This window comes from Mesoplodon densirostris, chromosome 8 (assembly GCF_025265405.1).
Source record: "Mesoplodon densirostris isolate mMesDen1 chromosome 8, mMesDen1 primary haplotype, whole genome shotgun sequence".
In the NCBI taxonomy this organism is placed as follows: Eukaryota; Metazoa; Chordata; class Mammalia; order Artiodactyla; family Ziphiidae; genus Mesoplodon; species Mesoplodon densirostris.
Window position 1 is genome coordinate 40,681,374 of NC_082668.1, and position 20,949 is coordinate 40,702,322.

General features: G+C 39.9%; 1 protein-coding gene across 3 annotated transcripts in view; it reads left to right on the top strand.

Annotated features, from left to right (window-relative positions):
• The first annotated feature begins 299 nt into the window (after positions 1-299).
• Positions 300-20,949, top strand: part of HECW2 (HECT, C2 and WW domain containing E3 ubiquitin protein ligase 2) — a 404,779-nt gene continuing 384,129 nt past the window's right edge. For 2 of the 3 annotated variants that reach the window (XM_060105711.1, XM_060105717.1), the window contains exon 1: positions 300-395. The gene's annotated coding sequence lies outside the window, so the exon portion shown is untranslated. Of the gene's footprint in view, positions 396-20,140; positions 20,243-20,346; positions 20,491-20,949 lie in introns of those variants that run through there. The other variant, XM_060105714.1, reaches the window with a different exon arrangement.

Sequence of the window (20,949 nt, forward strand, 5' to 3'; positions counted from 1 at the left end):
CGGAGCCGCCCGGGGAGCTCCGGGCGTCGTCGGGAGCGAAGGAGGATGCCAGCACAAAGGCGAGCCGAGACCCAGCCCGCTGCGGAAGGCGGCGGGAAGAGCCGCTGAGGGGCGCGCCGGGCGCGCTCGGCTCCGCGCTGCGTCTCTCGTCGTTGCCTCGGAGTCGCTGGGTCGGAGACGGCCGCGTAGGGTCCCTCGGCCCCGTGGCAGCGGCCACCGCAGCCGGGAGCTGCATGCTACGCGCGGCGGCGCCCCCGGTCGCCTGCTTTCCCCGCGGCGTGCGCGGGCCGGCCGGAGGGCGCCGGGGCCGCGGGTCCGGGCGACTGTGGGGGCGCCCTGCCGCCCGGCGGCCCCGTCCCCACCCGCAGTCGGCGGCAGCGGGCGCCGAGACCCAGGTGAGTGCGCGGCCCCGGCCCGGCCCTCGCGCCGCAGGTACCGGACAGCGGGAGGTGGCTTTGTTTTCCTCCCTCTCGCTCCGGCGCGGTCATTCATTTGACATTTCGGCTTCCGCTGCCCAGAGACGCGGGTGAGAGGCACTGGGACGTGTTTCAAGGTTTGGTTCTCCCGGGGAGCTGAGACTTTTGGGTCCATCTGAGGGTCACTTGAGGGAGCGGAGGCTTCATTTCCTTTTCGGTTTGGAACGTGTTGTGAACATCCTCTGCGGGGCTTGGGGCCTGGAGGAAACTGGGGCTGCAGATTTAGACGTAGACGTTTCCGAGGACATGCATCTGCAGAGGTCTGGCTCTTCCATGCCTTGTGTTTTCCGCTATTAGCAGAGCTCAGGTGTTTTTCCTTGATTATTATTATTAATTTAGGAACATCTTTACAGGTACATTTATTTCCTTTAGAGTTGGAAGTCTTTGGAGACAATACAGAGAGCTCACAGAGTTACAGGGGATCAATCGATATTAAACTTGGAGAAGGCAAGCATCAGCAGTCCTCGTAGGTAGAGGTGGACGGTAGGCAAACTTCCCCGGGGGCCTTTAGCCTTCCCAGTATGGTTTCTGCTTTCACCGTCCTAGAGTCAAGCAAACTCTGAATTCTCATTGTACGTATGCCTTTGTCAAAGTGTGAAACTTGTCTTTTTTTGAATAGTTTTCTAGTTTGTCATTTGGAAGAAAAAGATTTTAATGTAATTATTAGAGTCCTCTATTAGACCTGGTGAAATTTCATGTTTTCATTTGTCTCATAAGTATGATTTTCATTTTACTATTTCTCCTGTTCCCTCAAGGGCTCATTTCTTCTGTTGCCTAGAGAGAGCTCCACCCGCTCCCCCTCCAACAGATGGCTGTGTGTTCTGAGAGGTTATCTTTAAAATGACACTCACATTACCTGTAAACAAAAAGGATCAGTTATTAGGCTTATCTTTGGAGTTATTAAAGCAAGAAGCCTAATCTGGATGGGGATATTATTAATGGTGTGAAAATCTGGAGTTTGCTAATCTGTTTGGGCATCAGAAGATTCCTGCAGGGATTGTTTATATAGTGTGGGAGACAGATGGCATCCCTAGCAGACAAGAGAAGCCCAGCATAAAGGCTCATTGTATTCTTCAGAAATTATCCACTTCACTGTTGGGAGATGGGGTCAGGTGGGGAAGACATAATTTTCATCTCCCAAAGGAGGCATTCTAACCTTATCATCCAGCAGCCTAACCAGTTAGTTTCTTCTTTCTCTGAACATTTAAAAAGTCATTATTGAGCTGTTTGTTTTGATTATTCCTTCGGCCCATTTTGGCCTCAATTGTGGTTATGTGAAGCAATTTAAACAGTTATATTAACAAAAATGTCTTTGAATTTAAGATTATCGTACCACTGGGAAAACAGCAGTTCTTGTATACAAATGGCCCCTTGGACTCAGTGTCTCCTAGCTGGAAGGACTTTAGTCCAATCTGCATGAATTCAAAAGGAGTTTCTTCTACCATCTCCGTGACAGGTGGTTCCCTGGCTCCCAGCATTTGTCATGAGACTCTCAGCTATGGGTAGTACTCTACTTTTATAAGGCTTAACAGCCTAAGACATTTGCTTTATCATTGCCTCCATCACAGCACTGAACAGCCTTGGGCAGTGAATCTTTTTGAATGACTGTGGAGTCCGTGAAGAAATCAGTCATTCTGACCATTTGAGATAAGCCCGCTGGAGCTTTTCTGCTCCTACCACCATCATGGATTCTTTATGTGCTGTAGATTCCAACTAGATTGCAAAATTGGTCTCCCCTCTGGATGCATGTGAGGGAGAATATTCCAGTAAATTAATAGTCACTAACCACAGGACTAAATTTAATGAAGAACATGAGCAATGTTTGACCCCCCTGAACAGGAAGTATGGGGTAAAAGTAAGCATTGGCTCTGTTTAACGTGAGAACTGTAATCTTGAGGGAAAAAAAACATATTTTCTTACTTTTTTCAAATCCTTCTGCGCCACTGATCTCAGCAAAAGGCAAAGAAACCAAGGTTGTTACCTGTAGCTGAGGACAGATGCCATAGCTATTTCTTTTGGATGAATGTGTGCTGCTGGAGAGGTGGCTTTCGGGCTCTGTCCAGTTTCAGCGTGTGCCTTGGCATCAACAAAAGGGTCTAACATTCAAATTCAGATTGTTAAATCTGCGGCTGGTATCTGTGTACCTTCTCACCAGGTTGCTTCCTTTCTAGTGAAATATTCCTTTATGAGAAACCCGAGGCACCAGGCCTGGGGCTTACTGGGCGCCTGGCCTGCATCCACATTCTAGTGTGTTGCTGCCTGCTTTCTTGAGTAAAAATGGAACCAGTTTTGCACGAATAGGGAATGGCAGGGTGGAGTGAAAACATTTTCAGCTCCATTGTGGAAAGCCAGGCCTGGCCTAAAAGAGAGAGGACTATATTTGAAGTTCGCTTGATGTAGCAGAGGCAGAATTGCTTCTTTATACACAGGATGCCTTTTGTGTGGGAAAATGTATGAGGGATTAGAAAGGTGACTACACCCTCTGCTTAGCCTGCAGTACTGGTTTTTTCCTGTTGACCTATCTGAATTATCAAATGCATCCCCTTTCACATTTAAAAGTGCCCTGGTTTGGATGATAAATTATGTGGTCACCCTAGATATTAAGGAATCTTCACTATTTTCTTTTTTTTTAAATTTCTTTTTATTTTTTGCTTTATAACAAATTTAATCAGTTATACATACACATATGTTTCCATATCCCCTCCCTTTTGCATCTCCCTCCCACCCTCCCTATCCCACCCCTCCAGGCGGTCACAAAGCACTGAGCTGATCTCCCTGTGCTATGCAGCTGCTTCCCACTAGCTATCTACCTTACGTTTGGTAGTGTGTGTATGTCCATGCCGCTCTTTCACTTTGTCACAGCTTACCCTTCCCCCTCCCCATATCCTAAAGTCCATTCTCTAGTAGGTCTGTGTCTTTATTCCTGTCTTACCCCTATGTTCTTCATGACATTTTTTTTTCTTAAATTCCATATATATGTGTTAGCATACAGTGTTTGTCTTTCTCTTTCTGACTTACTTCACTCTGTATGACAGACTCTAGGTCTATCCACCTCATTACAAATAGCTCAATTTCATTTCTTTTTATGGCTGAGTAATATTCCATTGTATATATGTGCCACATCTTCTTTATCCATTCATCCGATGATGGACACTTAGGTTGTTTCCATCTCCGGGCTATTGTAAATAGGGCTGCTATGAACATTTTGGTACATGTCTCTTTTTGAATTATGGTTTTCTCAGGGTATATGCCCAGTAGTGGGATTGCTGGGTCATATGGTAGTTCTGTTTGTAGTTTTTTAAGGAACCTCCATACTGTTCTCCATAGCGGCTGTACTAATCCACATTCCCACCAGCAGTGCAAGAGTGTTCCCTTTTTTCCACACCCTCTCCAGCATTTATTGTTTCTAGATTTTTTGATGATGGCCATTCTGACTGGTGTGAGATGATATCTCGTTGTAGTTTTGATTTGCATTTCTCTAATGAGTAAAGATGTTGAGCATCCTTTCATGTGTTTGTTGGCAGTCTGTATTCACTATTTTCTTTACCACCCTCTCCTGACTTCAAATTTTGAGTCTGGCTTTGTTTCAGTCTTTAATTTGTTAAATGCAAAGGTAAGAAAGGTAAAAAAAAAACAAACCCAGAGCTTCCCTGGTGGCGCAGTGGTTGAGAGTCCGCCTGCCGAGGCAGGGGACGTGGGTTCGTGCCCCGGTCCGGGAGGATCCCACATGCCACGGAGCGGCTGGGCCTGTGAGCCATGGCCGCTGAGCCTGCGCGTCCGGAACCTGTGCTCCGCAATGGAATATATATATATATATATATATATATATATATATATATATATATATACCCCAAAACCCCCAAAAATGCATAAGGAAAAAAGAAATAGCAAGGAAGACAAAAGACTGACGTAATTGGTTGCTTGTCATCTATTTATACATATAGGAAATAAAATAGCTTTTTCCTTGACATATTAAGTGTCTACTCTGGCTCTGAGCCCAGGTTATTATTGTCTTCGAGCACAGTAAGAATGAGTACCTGTTTACCTAGGGCCGGCATGAATTGGGACAACTATGATTTGGGAGAGCAGCTTCAACAAAATTCTGTTTGCAGACCTGATGGGTGCATGGCATTTGCAGATATGAATGAAAGTTTCAAGATCTAGTGTTTGGTCAAGTTCTTGGAATTTACTGAGAGACCAAAACACATGTGTCGTTGTGAAGACTTGACTCCACATTCTCCTAGTTTCCAAGCCCTCTGGGCCACGGGGATAATAGAAGAGCCTTTGTTTTCTGCCCTCTCTTTTGACTAGAGTCTTGGGTTTGGGTCTCAGTTTTTCAGACAAAGGGCTTGCAGAGCAGAATGTGCTGTGCCCACTCATCACGTGAACATTCTTATAGGGGCTGGAGATTGTGCAGGTGACCTGGTGGGGGATTTGAGTTCTAAAGCTAGATATATGAAGCTTGTGGCATGTACTTCAACAATGGCTGTGTTCCTTGGCTAAAGAATTGCCTGTTTGAAAGAGTTCACTTGCAGTGCTGGCCAGCAGGTGTTACAATTAATTATGGCTGTCACTTTTTCCACACCCACTCCACTAAAAGCCTCAAAAGCTTGGTCGGCATGCTTGAATAAGAAGAAATGTATATGCCGCAGAGCGGCTGGGCCCGTGAGCCATGGCCGCTGAGCCTGCGCGTCCGTAGCCTGTGCTCCGCAACGGGAGAGGCCACAACAGTGAGAGGCCTGTGTACCACAAAAAAAAAAAAAAAGAAGAAGAAGAAATGTATGTATCTTCTTTATGAGTAGGATAACCATGTAGTTATTTTTGCTCAGATAAGGACACTTTTGAGAGTAAAAGGGGATACTAACTGGAAGGGGCACCAGATCAAACAGTATAAACTGGACTATCCCAAGAAAATTATGATGGATGGTTGTCTTAACTATTACCTAAGTCATTAGCTTTTATATGAAGACTACCCATATGATGGAAAAATGTCCCTAGCTTCTTCTAGATATGTTCAACATATGTCTAATGTGTGTATGCATATATGTGTATGTGTATATATACAAACATTGATCATATATCTATAGAGATGTGTATTGTGGGGTTGAAATTAACTACTTACGAAGACCTAGTCATTTGGAAAATTGTGACTTTCATCATTTTTGTCATGGGTTGACTTTTAAACTAAAAAAAAAGTCCAGCCTCTCCAAACTTTAAATCATCTTCTGACCTTCTGTAGTTCTCTTGCTTAAATCATTTGATAGTTCTCCATTTTCTGTTTAATTCTCAAAGTAAGATCCACAGACAGATTGGTGGTTAAAAAGGAAAAGCAGTGAAAAAATTTCACTTATTCATTCATTCATTCAACTACTATTTATTGAGCACCTTCCATGAATCTAGGTGCTGAATGAATAAAACTGCCCTTGTGAAGTTTTCTTTCAGTTGGGAGTGGAGGGGTAGGAGTGGGAGATGCACAATAAACCAAATTATATAGCATGGTAGAAGGGGAGAAGTGCTTTGGAAGAAAGAAAGTAGAACAGGATAGATGTAGTTGAGTAGCTTTCATGAAGAAAGAGACCTTAAGCAAAGACTTAAAGGAAGTGACAGAAGTTACTCATACAGATACCTGGGGAGGAGTGTTCCAGGCAGAGGGAACAGCCAGTGCGAAGGCCTGAAGGTGAGAATGTGTTTGGATGTGTTCAAAGGTTAGCAAGAAGACCAACACAAGGGGGTGTGGGGTGTTGGGGGAGACTTCGAAATGTGAATCAAAAAGATGGTGTAGGAGTGGCAGAGCATGTAGGACCTTGAGACGTGAGAGTAATTATAATTTCAGCAGCAATCCCATTATGTTCTTAAAAGTTATTATGGTATGAAAAATTGTGTTCATGCTATGAAGACTGCACTGGTCAACGTAGCTTACATTTCATAAGCACTTCATCATGGTGCACTTCATCTTGGTTAATATACTTTTTATGTCATTTGCTTATTGTTTATTTGTTAAAATAGCATAGTTTGTTGTTGCTGGTCTTAAATTGTATCTCAATTTCACAAAAATAGATCAGTGGCTCAAAAGTGGTTCATTGCAGTGTGAAAATAGTGATGAAAATAGTAATGTAAATGCTGCAGTTCAGAATGTCATAAACATACTTACAGAACCGAATCCCATTCCAAATATAAAATGTGTATCTGTATGTGTAAAAACAAGGACGCTTGTGAGAGTGATGATTTCAAAACAGTAGCTGAAATAGAAAAGTGCATATGGAAGTATGATGATGACTATCTCAAAACTGCTTTTTATTGGGCGTGCCATCCATTCGCTCCTAGTCCCCAGTCATTGCCTGTTATGAAACTTTGTCTGTGAAGCCATGGATGTTTTGGTGTCATTTTCAAACAAAGCACAGTGGCTTCCTTGTTATACTATTCAAGTTTCCCAGGGCAAGTACCCAATGATGTTTTCCGTTACAAAATTAATGTATTATACTGCTAACGGTGGGTAAGAGATTAAAACTCTAGTAGCTTCATTAAAGGATGCTTGTAACAGAAGTAAGTATAAGTCATTTTATTGAAGAGACCCCTGGAAAATCAGCTGGAAAGTTAAAGACAAACATTATCCTTAGAGAGAAACCAGAAGTTATTGAGAGAATTCCTTTGTCAAATGACATGGTTGGCTGTGGCATAATATCAGTGGAGTAGGGAAGAGCGATTACTATCAAGTGCACGCTAGCAGATATTTCACTTTATGGTTGGATGAAACCACCAATGTCATGCAGAGAATGAATCAGCTTTTGGCATTTGTTCAAGGAGGAGCACTTGGTGATGCTTTGTTCATTTATCACTGAAAACTTGTGCTATAGGGGAAGAGATTTTTCTTTTGGTTCACCATTATATATGAGACTGGAAAAGTCCTCAGGAGGCAGGACTGACAGAGCATAAGTTTCATGTACAGATAAGAAGTTGATGGGTTCATGAAGAAAAGACGTTGTACCTAGAAGCCAATCCACATGCTCTTCCATTCACAGCGAAGATGTAGCACCTTCTGATCTTGAGGAAATACTAAAAGAAAGTGAAAACTGGGTACAGCCAAGTTGCGGCCCCTGAGTACCTGCATGTGCTGTGCAAAGTGATGGGCAGGGAGTATAAGGCTGCTTCTCTGTGCTGAGGTGCCCTGGCTGTTTAGGGGAAAGGTGCTCATATGATATTTTATCTGTGGTGTAAGATATCTGTGGAGCAAGAAAAATGTTTCTTCCTGACGCAGATTAGAAATGATTTCCCTTGTATCAAGTGGCATGCCTCAGTACTAACCTCTGCCCACAGGGAACCATGTCAAGGACAGGGAGGGAAGGAAGAATTGTTAACAAATAAAACAATCCACCACAGTCATAGGACTGAGACATTTTTTTCATTAGAGAGAGTCGGAGGTCCACATTGACCATAAAGAGTAGAGGAGGTTAAAAAAAAAAAGAGTTGAGGAAATATTTTCAGTAACGGACAGTCCTTTAAATCAGAAGCACAATACCTCTCAGTGACCTATTGGAAGAATAAGAGCACAAAGGAATAGAACTTAGATCCAGTAAAGTTGATGCAGAGAGAGTACAAGTGTATACTTAATATTTGAGAGCATGTAGGGAACCACAGTGGGAGGAGCCCAGGCTTTTAGGATTTTGTGTTAAGACACTGGCTGGCCCGGAGTAGAGGTAAAAGGAGGTGGAGAAGTCTGACAATTGGACATGACTTTTCTTATACTTTTTCCTTAAGCTTGGCTTCATTTCAGACAAATGGACTGGATACTCGAGGGTTTTCAGAACACGATCTGTATTGCCTCCAACCTAACCTAGAAGAAATACAAATGTTCTCTAGTGGTCTAGGGTTCTTTGCATAGGACTCCTGTCCTTCCTTCCCTCCTTCCTCCCTCTCTCTTCCCTTCCCTCCCTTCTTCTCTCCTTCTTTTCTCCCCTCCCTGCCTCCCTCTCTTCTTTTTTTCTTTCCCTCTTTAAGCTATTGAGTTAGCATCTTTAAACTAGAAGATACTTTGAGAGCTCATCTCCTCTCTGTCCATGTCTTTTAGCAGATATGTGTGCTATCCAGGGCAAGAGGGATAAGGGCCTCTAGGGAAGTTCTGTTTCTCGTTCAGCTAACCCCCTCTAATGTGGAATATCCAGTTATAGCACACATTTAAATTTTAACCCTCATCCTTCAATAAAGGTCCATTTCTTGGGGAGTTCCCTGGTGGCCTAGTGGTTAGGATTCTGGGCTTTCACTGCTGTGGCCCGGGTTCAATCCCTGGTTGGGGAACTGAGATCCCACAAGCCTCAGGTGAGGCCAAAAAAAAAAAGAAAAAGAAAAAAAAACTCATTTCTCTCTTTTTTTTTGGACTTTAATAAAGATGGAGTCATTGTCTTTTGTCTAATAACTCTTCCGTAGTGATGGCCATTATTTCATTCTAGGACAGAAGTCATTCATGCATTATTCATTGAACAAACTTTGAGAATCTTACATGTGCCAGGCTCTGTGCTGAGTGATAGTTATAAAAGAGGTCAGTATTCAGACATGGCCCTAACCAGATAAAACAGAAAATTGAATTAGGATATAGGCAATGGTAACAAAAATGTGAATAAACAAGTAAAGATGTAATTGCAAAGCAAATGTGGCAGAAATGTAAACAGTTTTACATTAGGGTGGTGGTATTTCTGCTACTTATTATATATTAACTTCTGAACTGTATGATCTTCTGAATGTAATTTTGAAATATTTTGTGAGTAAAAAGTGAAGAAAACATAGTTGAAGGTGTGATAAGTGCTTTGTAGAGGAGGACCTTGATAGAGAAGGAAGTATAACTGAGACTTCCTTTACATGGGGTGGTCAGGGAAGACCTGGAGTGTAATTCATCATTTGCCTGTGTGAGAGGGATGAGGATAATTTGGACAGGGCTCAGAGAAGAGTCGCAAAGATGATTGACGACAGAGTTGAAAATAAGACCTTCGGGAGCCGTCTCAAAGAACCAGGGGTGTAGAGCAGCCATAGAATTTAACCCGACGCGATGACTTAGGCTCTCTTTTTCTTCAATTTATACACATCCACTTCTACATGTTCACATTCTCTTCACTCATTTCTCATGGTCAACATCAGGCAAGGCACGTGATTCAGGTTAGAATTCCATGTTAGAGGAAAATTGAAGTTTTGTTCTGCAGCTGAGGAAAAATTGGAAGGGACCTGAGAGGCAAACTAGTTCAGCCTTTGTATGAAGGAATATCTTTTCAAGGTTGTTAACGGTGGTCATCCAGTTCTTAGGAGATTGTTTCCATGCTTCCTCCACCTAGAACGGGGCGGTGGTAAGTGGAGCATTCTGGTTTACTCACAGTAGGCACGTCCTCTTTCCATTGTATAAATACCCCAGACTCATCTCCACCTCAGCACTTCTACCACAGGAACACTTCCCACCTGGAATGCCTACCCGTTCTACCTACTTTTCTGTGTGTCATTTAAAAGTGGTGCTTTTCATCATTTCCCCCCCATCTTACTCTTATGAAGAATATGGCATTTCTAGAAGTAAATGTAGCTTCCTTTGTCATTGATTGGCAATAAGGTTGGGGGTAGAGTGAGTATCCTAATCTGGGAGGGGATTGAGGGCAGTGTGTTTAGTTTGATACCTTCCCCCCACATGCTAGTATGCCCCACTCTTGGGAATCACTATCTTATAGCAATTAAGATCTTAATCATCTGCTGCTTTAGGTGGTGCACTGCTTATTTTGTTTGCTATTAGTCTTTTTGCCAACTAGACTTTAAGTTCTCTGAAGGTATGGAAACTTGGCTGATACCTCTGTATAATGCCCAGTATTGATCATGAAGTGAATACATATACAATGATCAATGCCTCATGGCTGAAGGAACCACGTGTTTCTTTTTCATGGACCATTATGAAAGGCTATTATTTATATAAATCAGATTTTAAGTTGGCACAGATGCTAAAAGATTACTATTTTTATAGTTTTAAAATGGCAGAAAGTCAAGTCTTGGAGGTCTGATTCATTGAGATAATTCCCATATCAGAAACCTCCTTCTTCCTTTGTAAGCCTTTTAACTCCTTGCTATTCAAAGTGTAGTCTACAGACCAGTGGCATCAGCATCACCCGGAAGCCAGACCTACTGAGTCAGAATCTGCATTTTAACAACATCCTCAGATATGTTCTATACACAGTAAAGTTTGAGAAGCATTTTATTATTAACACAAAATTCAGAAATTTAGGAGGAGCATTTATCTTCAAAGAGAAGTGAGTCTGGAAATGAAGATTTCATTGGTCTGTGGGTGAGATCCTCAGTGCTTTCTGTCATGTTGGCCTGGAATTAACACTGCTTCTTGCCAGGCCAGAATTATGTAGGAGTGCCCCAGGGTAATTTAAGTAAGTGAGTGGTACAGATGTTAGACATGATGGTGATTACAGGAAGTTGAAGCAGTTTGGAGTGAGAAACTAGGAGAGCCTGGCAAAAGTAGAGGAAATTGGCCATGCAACCTGAAACCAAATATAAGGGAAAAGGTCTTCCCTTTATGATTAGAAACAACTTCTAACTCTCTGGATTTGGACTCGGTTCTCATACTCCAACCCCTCCAGAGCCAGCAGGACACAAGTGAAACTGGCTTAAAGTGCTGTGCACGGAAACCTCGTGGAGTGGTGAGGATCATGGAGAGGCATTCTTCATCGGAGGGGAAGGAGGTGTCACCACTCAGGTCACCCAGTTGTTGCCACATGGGAATTTGGGTGCAGGATGGCCAAATCGTTGGATTTTTCAAATGAAGCTAAAAATATAAGTTTGTACATAAAACATCTCTTGGGTATAGTATGTTGGTAATTAAAATGTTTTTAGAATGGCTCAGGCCAAACAAAATTCATATGCTGCCTGCATCTGTTTTGTAACCCCTGTTCTGGAGCAACAAAACATATGTGGTGGTGTGAATACCTGGGTTTTTTAGAGCAGGGCACCAAACACAGGGAGAGGCCTTTTGGTCCTGGTAAGGACCATTTTGGATCTTTACTAAATAAAAGAAATAAAAAGACATAAAAGAAGGGAGCTGCACTTGCTTTGATGACCTGATTTAAAATGTATGTCTGAAGAACCTCAGTAACTAATGGTGTTTGAAAGAAAGAGTTAGATGCCTAAAGGCATAAAATTTTGGCCCTGTAAAATCTGAAGGGGAAGTAAGCATGGAGTTGGGTCCAGGGTGAGGAAATGAGGTCATGGAAATTTCTTGGCACCCCCAAGCTAGGATCACATGGTGCAACAGAGCTGGGAGGCTGGACCACAGCTTGGAACTTACTGTGCTTGGAGAGAAGTGTGACTGGAGATAGAATTCGAGTTAATTTACCTTTAGCATCTGGTTGTTAAATTTAGGTGGTGGCTAATATTTATTTATTAAAAAATTTTTTTTAAACATACTTAAAAAATTATTTATTTATGGCTGCGTTGGGTCTTCGTTGCTGCGTGCTGTCTTTCCCTAGTTGTGGTGAGTGAGGGCTACTTTTCCTTGCAGCGCACGGGCTTCTCATTGCAGTGGCTTCTCTTGTTGCAGAGCACGGGCTCTAGGCATGTGGGTTTCAGTAGTTGTGGCACATGGGCTCAGTAGTTGTGGCTCATAGGCTCTAGAGTGCAGCCTCAGTTGTTGTGGTGCATGGGCTTAGTTGCTCTGCGGCACGTGGGATCTTCCCAGACCAGGGATCAAACCCATGTCCCCTGCATTGGCAGGTGGATTCTTAACCACTGTGCCACCAGGGAAGTCCTGGCTAATATTTAAAGTTTGCTGGAATTGAGTTTTCTATTAAAGTTTGTCATGGTAAAATTAGCATTTTATATATTTCGAGAGTGAAAACTAGGTGAAGGAATCAAAATTCTTTCCAAAGATTTGTTGTTGATTATACTTCTTGTTAAAAACTAAATACCTTAAAGATTAGCACTGTTTATTATTCATCTTTACATTATTATCATCTTTACATCCACCGCAGTCTGGGTCATTGATCTGTACTGATTATAAGACAGAATATAGTTTATTTTCTATCTTGGTGAGTCATTCTGTAGGTATTCATTTTCCTTACTGGTTTAAAAAAGTAATGGCTTTGTTGAGATATAATTCACATAGCATAAAATCCATCATCTTAAAGTGTACAATGTAGTGGGTTTTAGTATATTTACAAAGTTGTGCAACCATCACCACCCTGTAATTTCAGAACCTTTTTATCACCCTCAAATGAAGTCCAGTGCCCTTAGCAGTCACTCATCTCCCCTGCCTCCAGCCCCTGGCAACCATCACTCTAGTTTCTGTCGTTATAGATTTGCCTCTTGTAGACATTTCATAAAAGTGGAATTATATAATATGTAGCTTTTTGTGACTAGCATCTTTCACTTAGCATAATGTTTTCAAAGTTTATCCATATTGTAGCATGTGTTAGCATGCCGTTCTTTTGTATAGCCAAATAAAATTTTATTGTATATATACCACATTTTTTTATCCATTCATCAGCTGATGGACATTTGAGATGTTCTCAATTTTTGGCTATTATGAATAATTCTGCAATGAGCATTTGTGTAAACGTTTTTGTGTAGATATATGTTTTCAGTTCTCTTGAGTATACACCTAGGAGTGGAATTGCTGGGTCATATGGTAACTCTATGTTTATCATTTTGAGGCTCTGCCAAACAGTTTTCCAAAGTGAGTGCACCATTTTACATTTTACTCAGCAATGTCTGAGGGTTCCGATTTCTCCATATCCTTACCTACGCTTGTTATTGCTTTTCTTTTTGATTTAACCATTCTGGTGGGTATGAAGTGGTATTTCATTGTGGTCTTGATTTGCTTTTCTGTAATGACTCATGATGTTGAGCATCTTTTTGTGTGGTTATTGGCTATTTGTGTATATTTTTTGGAGGCATGTCTCTTCAAATTCTTTGCTAATTTTAAAATAAATTTATTTATTTAAAAATTTTTGTGTTGTACAGATTTTTTTTTGTAACTTTCTGGATTCTAGACACTTATGAGACATATGACTTGAAAATATTTCTTATGTTTTTTGGATTTTCTTTTCACTCTCTTGACAGTGTCATTTGAAGCGCAAAAGTTTGTAATTCTGATAAAGCCCAAGTATCTTTTTTTTTCTTTCTTGTGATTTTGGTGCATATCTGTCCTTGTTGATCTCCTAATTGTTCAATCCAATATGGAAAATGGAGTATTGACATCTTTAACTATTATTGTTAAATTGTCTTTTTCTCCCTTCAACTCTGTCAGTTTCTACTCATGTATTTTGCAGCCCCTTGTAACATACATGTTTGTAATCATTATGTCTTCCTTTTGAATTGACCCATTTATCTTTATAAAATACTCTTTCTCCCATTACCATTTTTGCCTTAAAGTCTATTTTGTCTGTTGTTGGCATTGTCACTCCGTCTCTTTTTTTAGTTACTGTTCCCATGATGTGTCTTTTTCCATCCTTTTACTTTTACCCATTTGTGTCTCTGAATCTAAGTTGTCTCTTTTAGACAGCATGTAGTTGAATCATTTAAAAATATATTCTGCCAATCTCTGCCTTTTGGTGAGTGTTTAACTCAAATGTTTGATTGGAGTGTTTAATTTATTTACATTTAATGTAATTACTGTTTATCAGATGGATATATATCTGCCTTGTTTGCTGTTGGTTTTCTGTGTGTCTTATGTTTTATTTGTTCCTCAGTTCCTCCATTACTTTCATTAAATATATATGTTTTGTAGTGTGCCATTTAAATTTTCTTGTTGTTGCTTTTCTGGAGAAGATAATTTTCATAGGCCTTTATTCTGTCATTCCTGATAATATTGTTATGATAATTTTTGAGTTATTTTCTTAGTTGTTGCCTGGTTATTAACAGTGAAATTTTTAATTTAAAACAATCTAGTTCAGATCAATTTCAACTTCTTTCAAAAGTATACAAAAACTTTACTTCAATATGGCTTAATTCCTTGCTTTATACATTGTAAGCCCATCATTAACACTTTTATAGTTATTGTCTTATGTAGTTGTTTTTAAATAGAAAAGCGTTGTAAACAAAAATACATTTATAATGTACTTTGCATTTAACTATGTCGTTAGCTTTTCCAATTCTCTTTATGTCTTCATGTGGATTTGAGTTAATATTTAGTGATTTTTATTTCAGCCTCAAGAACTCCCATTAGTATTTCTTGTAAGACAGATTTGATAGTGATGGATTCTCTCAGGTTTTGCTTGGCTGGGAATGTCTTAATTTCTTCTTCATTTTTGAAGGATAATTTTGCTGGATATAGAAGTCTTGGTTAACTTTTAAAAATTTCACTGATTTGAATGTGTTATTCCAATGCTCTCTGGCCTTCATAGCGTCTGATGAGAAATCAACTGTTAATCTTATTGAGAATCCTTTGGTTGTGATGAGACTTTTTCTTGCTGTGTTCAAGTTTCTCTCTGTCTTTTGACATTTTGACTATGATGTGTCTTGGTGTGGATTCTTTTTAGTTATCCTACTTTGAGTTTATTGAACTCCTTGGTTGTATAGATTAATGTTTTCATCAAATTTGGGAAGTCTTTGGCCATTATTTCTTCAAATAATGTTTCTTTCCTTTCCTTCTGGAATTCCCAGTGTGCACGGCATGATACAATATCTGTAGTTTCATAGGTCTCTGAGGCTATGTTAATTTTTCTTCTTTCCTTTTCTGTTCCTAAACCTGGATAATCTTAATCCACATATCTTCAAGTTCACTGATTCTTTCTTCTGCCTATTAAAATCTGCTGTTGAACCCCTCTAGTGAATTTTCCATTTCAGGTATTGTACTTTTCAACACCAGAATTTTAATCTGGTTCTTTTAAAAAATAATTTTTAATCTCTATATTGATATTCTTTTTTTAAACTCTTTATTGAATTTATTACAACCTTGCTTCTGTTTTATGTTTTGGTTTTTTGGCCACGAGGCATGTGGGATCTTAGCTCCCTGACCAGGGATCGAGCCTGCACCCTCTGCACTGGAAAGCAAAGTCTTAGCCACTGGACCGCCAGGGGAAATCCCTATATTGATATTCTTTGTTTGGTGAAACAATGTTTTTAAATTCTCCTTTAATTCTTTAGACATGGTTTCCTTTAGTTATTTGAACATATTTTTAGTATTTTTAAATCTTTGTCTAGGATGCCCCAAATCGGGGCTTCTCAGGGACATATTTTGTTTAACTACTTTATTTCATGTGTGTGGGCCATACTTTCCTGTTTATTTGTGTATGCTTTAAGTTTTTACTGAAAAATGGGCATTTCAAATAATATCATATGGCAACTCTGAAAATCAAATTGTCCTACCTCCCCAAGGTTTGGTGTGTTTGCTCTTTGTTGCTGTTTTTTGTTTATTTACTGACTTTACTGAATAAATTCTGGAAAGTCTACATTCTTGTCATATGTGGCTACTGAATTTTTGCTTTGTTCCCTTAGTGGTCAGTTAATGATTAGATAGAGATTTCCTTAAATGTCTGAAACCAATAAGTATCTCAGTCTTTGCTGAGCAGCTCTATGTGCATGTTGGGGCACGCCTTCAACAAGTAGCCAGGCAGTTGACAACTGTGCTGTAGCCTTCATTTCCTGCATGCACAGAGCCTCAAGATCAGCCAGAGCTGAAAGAATGGGGTCTCCTGAGATATTTCTTAGGTATGTGCATATTGCTGCATGTGAATGTGGTCTTTTAAATCATAAGGAATATGTCAGAGCCTTTCAAATCCGTCCATGGACATTTCGTTCTCCAGATCTCTCTTTTAAGTTTTTAAGCCAGCCTCTTCTTTGCTCCAGCTGGTATTGCTGCCATAGACATCTGTATTGTTAAACAATTGCAGCTGAGTGTTTTCAACAAATGCTATGGGGCTAGAGCTTTTTCCATTGAGTGATCTCTGAGTTAGGTCCAATAAACACAAGCCCTGGGAGTAGGGCTTTTCCAAGTAACTGCCAGGTCAAATAGTGACAATTCACTGGGATAGAGCCATTTTGTGGAACTCCAAACCCATTTGCTCTCTCCGTTGCCTGCTAGATTATGGGTTTTTTCAGTCACTGTGGCTGTAATGATGCTGATTTTTAGGGGTATTGTGATGCTGGGGAGAAAGTGATTGGAAATAGGGAAAATGAAAATGCCACTAAGCTCACTGTACTTATTGTGACATGGCCAGTTTTTGTGCCTTAATCATTCTCATAATGTAGTAAGCCTTTCATTCATTTCCAAAATTGTGAAAAAGTTGACTTTGACAATTTTTGCCAGTGTTCTCATTGCTTTTATGGAGGATCAGATTTTTGGGGGTCCTTACTTGGCCATTCTGGAAGTGCTTCTCCCTCCTACTGAATTTTACAACTGCCTACTACACTTGTGATGTTATACTTTGATTAGCTTCTTGCTTGCTTTCAAGATTTTGAAACGTAATTTTTATTTTTTCATCTTTGTTATCTCTGTTTTGTTCACCCCTCCCATAGGTACATGCTTTTTAAAAAAAAATCCATGAGTAGATTGAAGAAGTTAATTGAGGTAAAATACACGTAACATAAAAATTTTCCACCTTAAATAACCATTCTTATATGTAAAACTTAGTAATGTTAAGTACATTGACATTGTTATGCAAACAATCTCCAGAACTCTTTTCATTTTGAAAAACTGAAAGTCTATACCCATTAAACAAAGCTTCCCATTTCTCCCTACCCCCCCCACACCATGCCCTGACAAGCACCATTCTATTTTCTGTCTATATGAATTTGACTATTCCAGGTATCTCATATAAGTGGAGTCATATAATATTTGTCTTCTTGTGACTGGCTTATTTCATCTAGCATAATGTCTTCAAGGTTCATCCATGTTGTAGCATGTGTCAGAATTTCCTTACTTTCTAAGGCTGAGTAATATTCTGTTGCATGGATATGTCATATTTTGTTTGTACATTCATCCATCAATAAACACGTGGGTTGTTTCCACCTTTTTGCTATTGAATTGCTATTGAATTCATTGCTGTGAATGTAGGTGTACAAATATCTCTTTGAGACCTGGTTTCAATTCTTTTGAGTATATAATTATTTTTTTGTTGTTGTTTTGAATGGAAGCATCTACAGAAATATCCCATTTGATAGTTTTTTTTAACTGACTGTCTCAAATTTTGCTATATAATACATTTTCATTAGGCACAACTAAGTATTCTTTCCTGATTCTGCTCAGACACAGACATTATCTCTCTTGTTCTCCCATTTTTAAGCTGCTAAAGTTTAAAAAATTTTAAATGACTTGAAGCCATGTCAGGGGTTAGGAAATGAGTAAATTACAAACTTAAATGGAATCCAACTTCTCATTCTAGTTGAAACCTAAAATTTCAGGAGAATGTAGGGATAAGAATCATTATAGTTCTTCTGAATAAGCAACCAACACAACATCGTGTCTAAATTTCACTGTTAAATAAGTAGGCTATTGGGAAAATATATTTAGGAATAGAAAGTAGCAGGCATTTCTTGGATAAATTTTGGTGTTTATCAAGAAGATGACATTTGAGACAAAGTTTTATTTCTATAATTTTTCTTAGTTTTTTGACTAGTTCTTTTTTTTTTTTTTTGCAGTACACGGGCCTCTCACGGTTGTGGCCTCCCCCGTTGTGGAGCACAGGCTCTGGACGTGCAGGCTCAGCGGCCATGGCTCACCGGCCTAGCTGCTCCGCGGCATGTGGGATCTTCCTGGACCGGGGCATGAACCCGTGTCCCCTGCATCAGCAGGCGGACTCTCAACCACTGCGCCACCAGGGAAGCCCGACTAGTGCTTTTTTAGGCTCTTTCTTTTACTTAATTTTATTCATACATCTAGTCTCCATTTTGTAGTAGGTGGGGGTGGGTGAAAGTACTGTGAGTCTTTAAATTGACAGCACTTTTAGGAACCAAAGTTTCATATAATAACTAACATAACACTGAATTTTTATTTACACATATATTTGAGGATTATGACTTCCTAGTTTTTTAAAGAAACACACAACTTGACCTTGAATGAAATTCTAACAAATCCTTAGCTAAATTTGGAAATGTAAAGATAATGTAAAGATAATAAGAGAGAGAGACAGAGAGAGAACAAGTGAAGCAAAATATACAAAATCTCCAATTAAAATAATTAAACATTTCTAAAGGAAGTGTGTTTGAAATAATATATTACTAATTGTTGTATTTTTAGATGTGTGTAATATTAAAGTGAAACAAAAGATTTACTGGATAACTGTGGTATATAAGATTAAAAATTTGTTTTCCTCTAAGAAATTTTTTGGGAAATAAAATACTCCATTTCTCATTTTCCAAAATGTGAGAAGGTTTTATTTAGTGCTTTCTGTTCAATTCTCATTGAGGGAAGGATGAAACTAATTTAGAAATAGATGTACTAAGGCATCTTAACACTGATATTTTTATTGTATAAGGTAAGAAAGTCTTAGACTTTTGCTAAAGAATGTATGCAGTTAGTTCCAGGAGTTCTTTGTGACAATAGCCCCATCAATGTTAGACAGTTAATTCTGGTTGAATACCTGGAAATTACAGAAATAACCCATTCCTGCACTTTCCATCTACTTTTCTTAGATCAGTAGGTTCTATAGGCATGTTGTTCAGCTGCCTTACAGATTGTCTCAGGTGACAGATTCACCAACTACTTTACTGTGACAAACAAGGGTCACTAGTTTATAACCTTTTCCAGTTAGCAGTAGCTTCTTTCTTGTTACCTAGCACCCAATTGCTAAGCCAGTGCCTCCTATTTTATATTTGTATAATATCAGCACCCCATTTCTGTTACCAATTTCTAAGATTCTCTGAGTATGAGCTAAGCTGGTATAATTGACACTTCCCTAAAACAGTGGCTCTAAAGATAGAAGCTCACTGCTTGCTAACATTTTCTCTAATATTTCTCTTGTTTTTACCTGAAAGAGCGTTTTGGAAAAACTTCATTCCTTCCCCCCTGTGTGTCTCCTTTTCTTTCACATAGAACACTTCTGATGCCTCTAGTTGCCAAATGCTTGGAGGTTTTCCCCCAATAAGCAATCCTCTGGGACACCACCTGGGTGTCCTACAGTTTAAGTCAGTTCTAATACTATCTACCTGGAGATAGCATCAGATCCCACAGGTTAAGGGCTCAGTCCCATGACTCTGTCCCCCCAATTCACATGCCAAGGGCAAGAAGTAGGTCCCCAGGTTACCTACAACTTCTGTCCAACTTGGCTGCAAATCAGAGGTTCTTAGGACCTCCTCCCACCTTGGATCAGATTAATTTGCTAGGGCAGCTCACAGAACTCAGGGAAACATTTACTTTTGTTTACCAGCTCATTAAAAGATATGATAAAAGGTACAGATGAACAGTCAGATGAAGAGAAATATGAAGGACCCTCTCAGGTCTGGGAGGGTCCTGAGTGCAGGAGCTTCTTTCCGTGTGGGTTGGGGTACATCATGCTCCCAGTATGTGGATGTGCGCACCCACCTGGAAGCTCTCTGAGCCCCATATAATTGGGATTTTTATGGAGGCTTTATCATGTAGGCATGACAGATCATTAAGTCCATTTTCAGCCTTTCTCCCTTCTCAAGAGAATGGGAGGCGGGGCTGAAAAGTCCAAACTTCTAATCATGGCTTGTTCTTTCTGGTGACCAGCCCTCATTCAGGAGCTCACCCAGAGTTACCTCATTAGACCAGGAAATGCTCCTTTCACCTGGAAATTATAAGGGTTTCAGGAGCTCTGTGTCAGGAACCAGGACCAGAGACTACGGTATGTATTTTTTCCATTATTTCACAGGTGGACGATAGTCCAGGGTGGATAGGCACTTTGAGCACTGCTTATTTCTTTTATTTTGGTTCTCTGCCATCCCTTAGGGCTCTGTCATCATCTGAATGGTTGAAGTTGCCTCAGTTCTACATTTGTGTTCCACTGTGAGAAGGGAGAGAAGCACATGACATGGAAGGTGCATATATCACCTCCACTCACGAGGGAACTTAGTTCACCAGTGAGAACCATTGGTGAGAACTTGGTGTATGACCACAACGAACTGAATGGGGGCTGGATGGCCATGTGCCCAGCTATACCTCTGTTACTAGGAAAGGAAAGATTAGATTTTGGGCAATGCTTAGTGATCTGCCACAGTTACTTCTCTGAATTTTACTTTTCTCATTTCTAAAATGATAGTAATCGTATCTACCTTAGAGGGTTGTCTTCAGGGTTAGGTAAAGTAATACATATAAATTATTCATTCAGTTTCTGGCGTATGAAACATGCTCAGTAAATGTTAACTATGAAGATATTTTTCAAAGAACAAGAGTAAATATTGCTTTCTTGTTTTTCAGTGCTTACAGAACTCTTAAGCAATGCTTATTTTACTTCAGGAAATTATACTGTTTTATTTGAAACAATAAAAGATACTGAGCTAAGTAGGTGAAGACCACAGGTATTATAGAAATATAACCTCTAGGCTTTTTGTT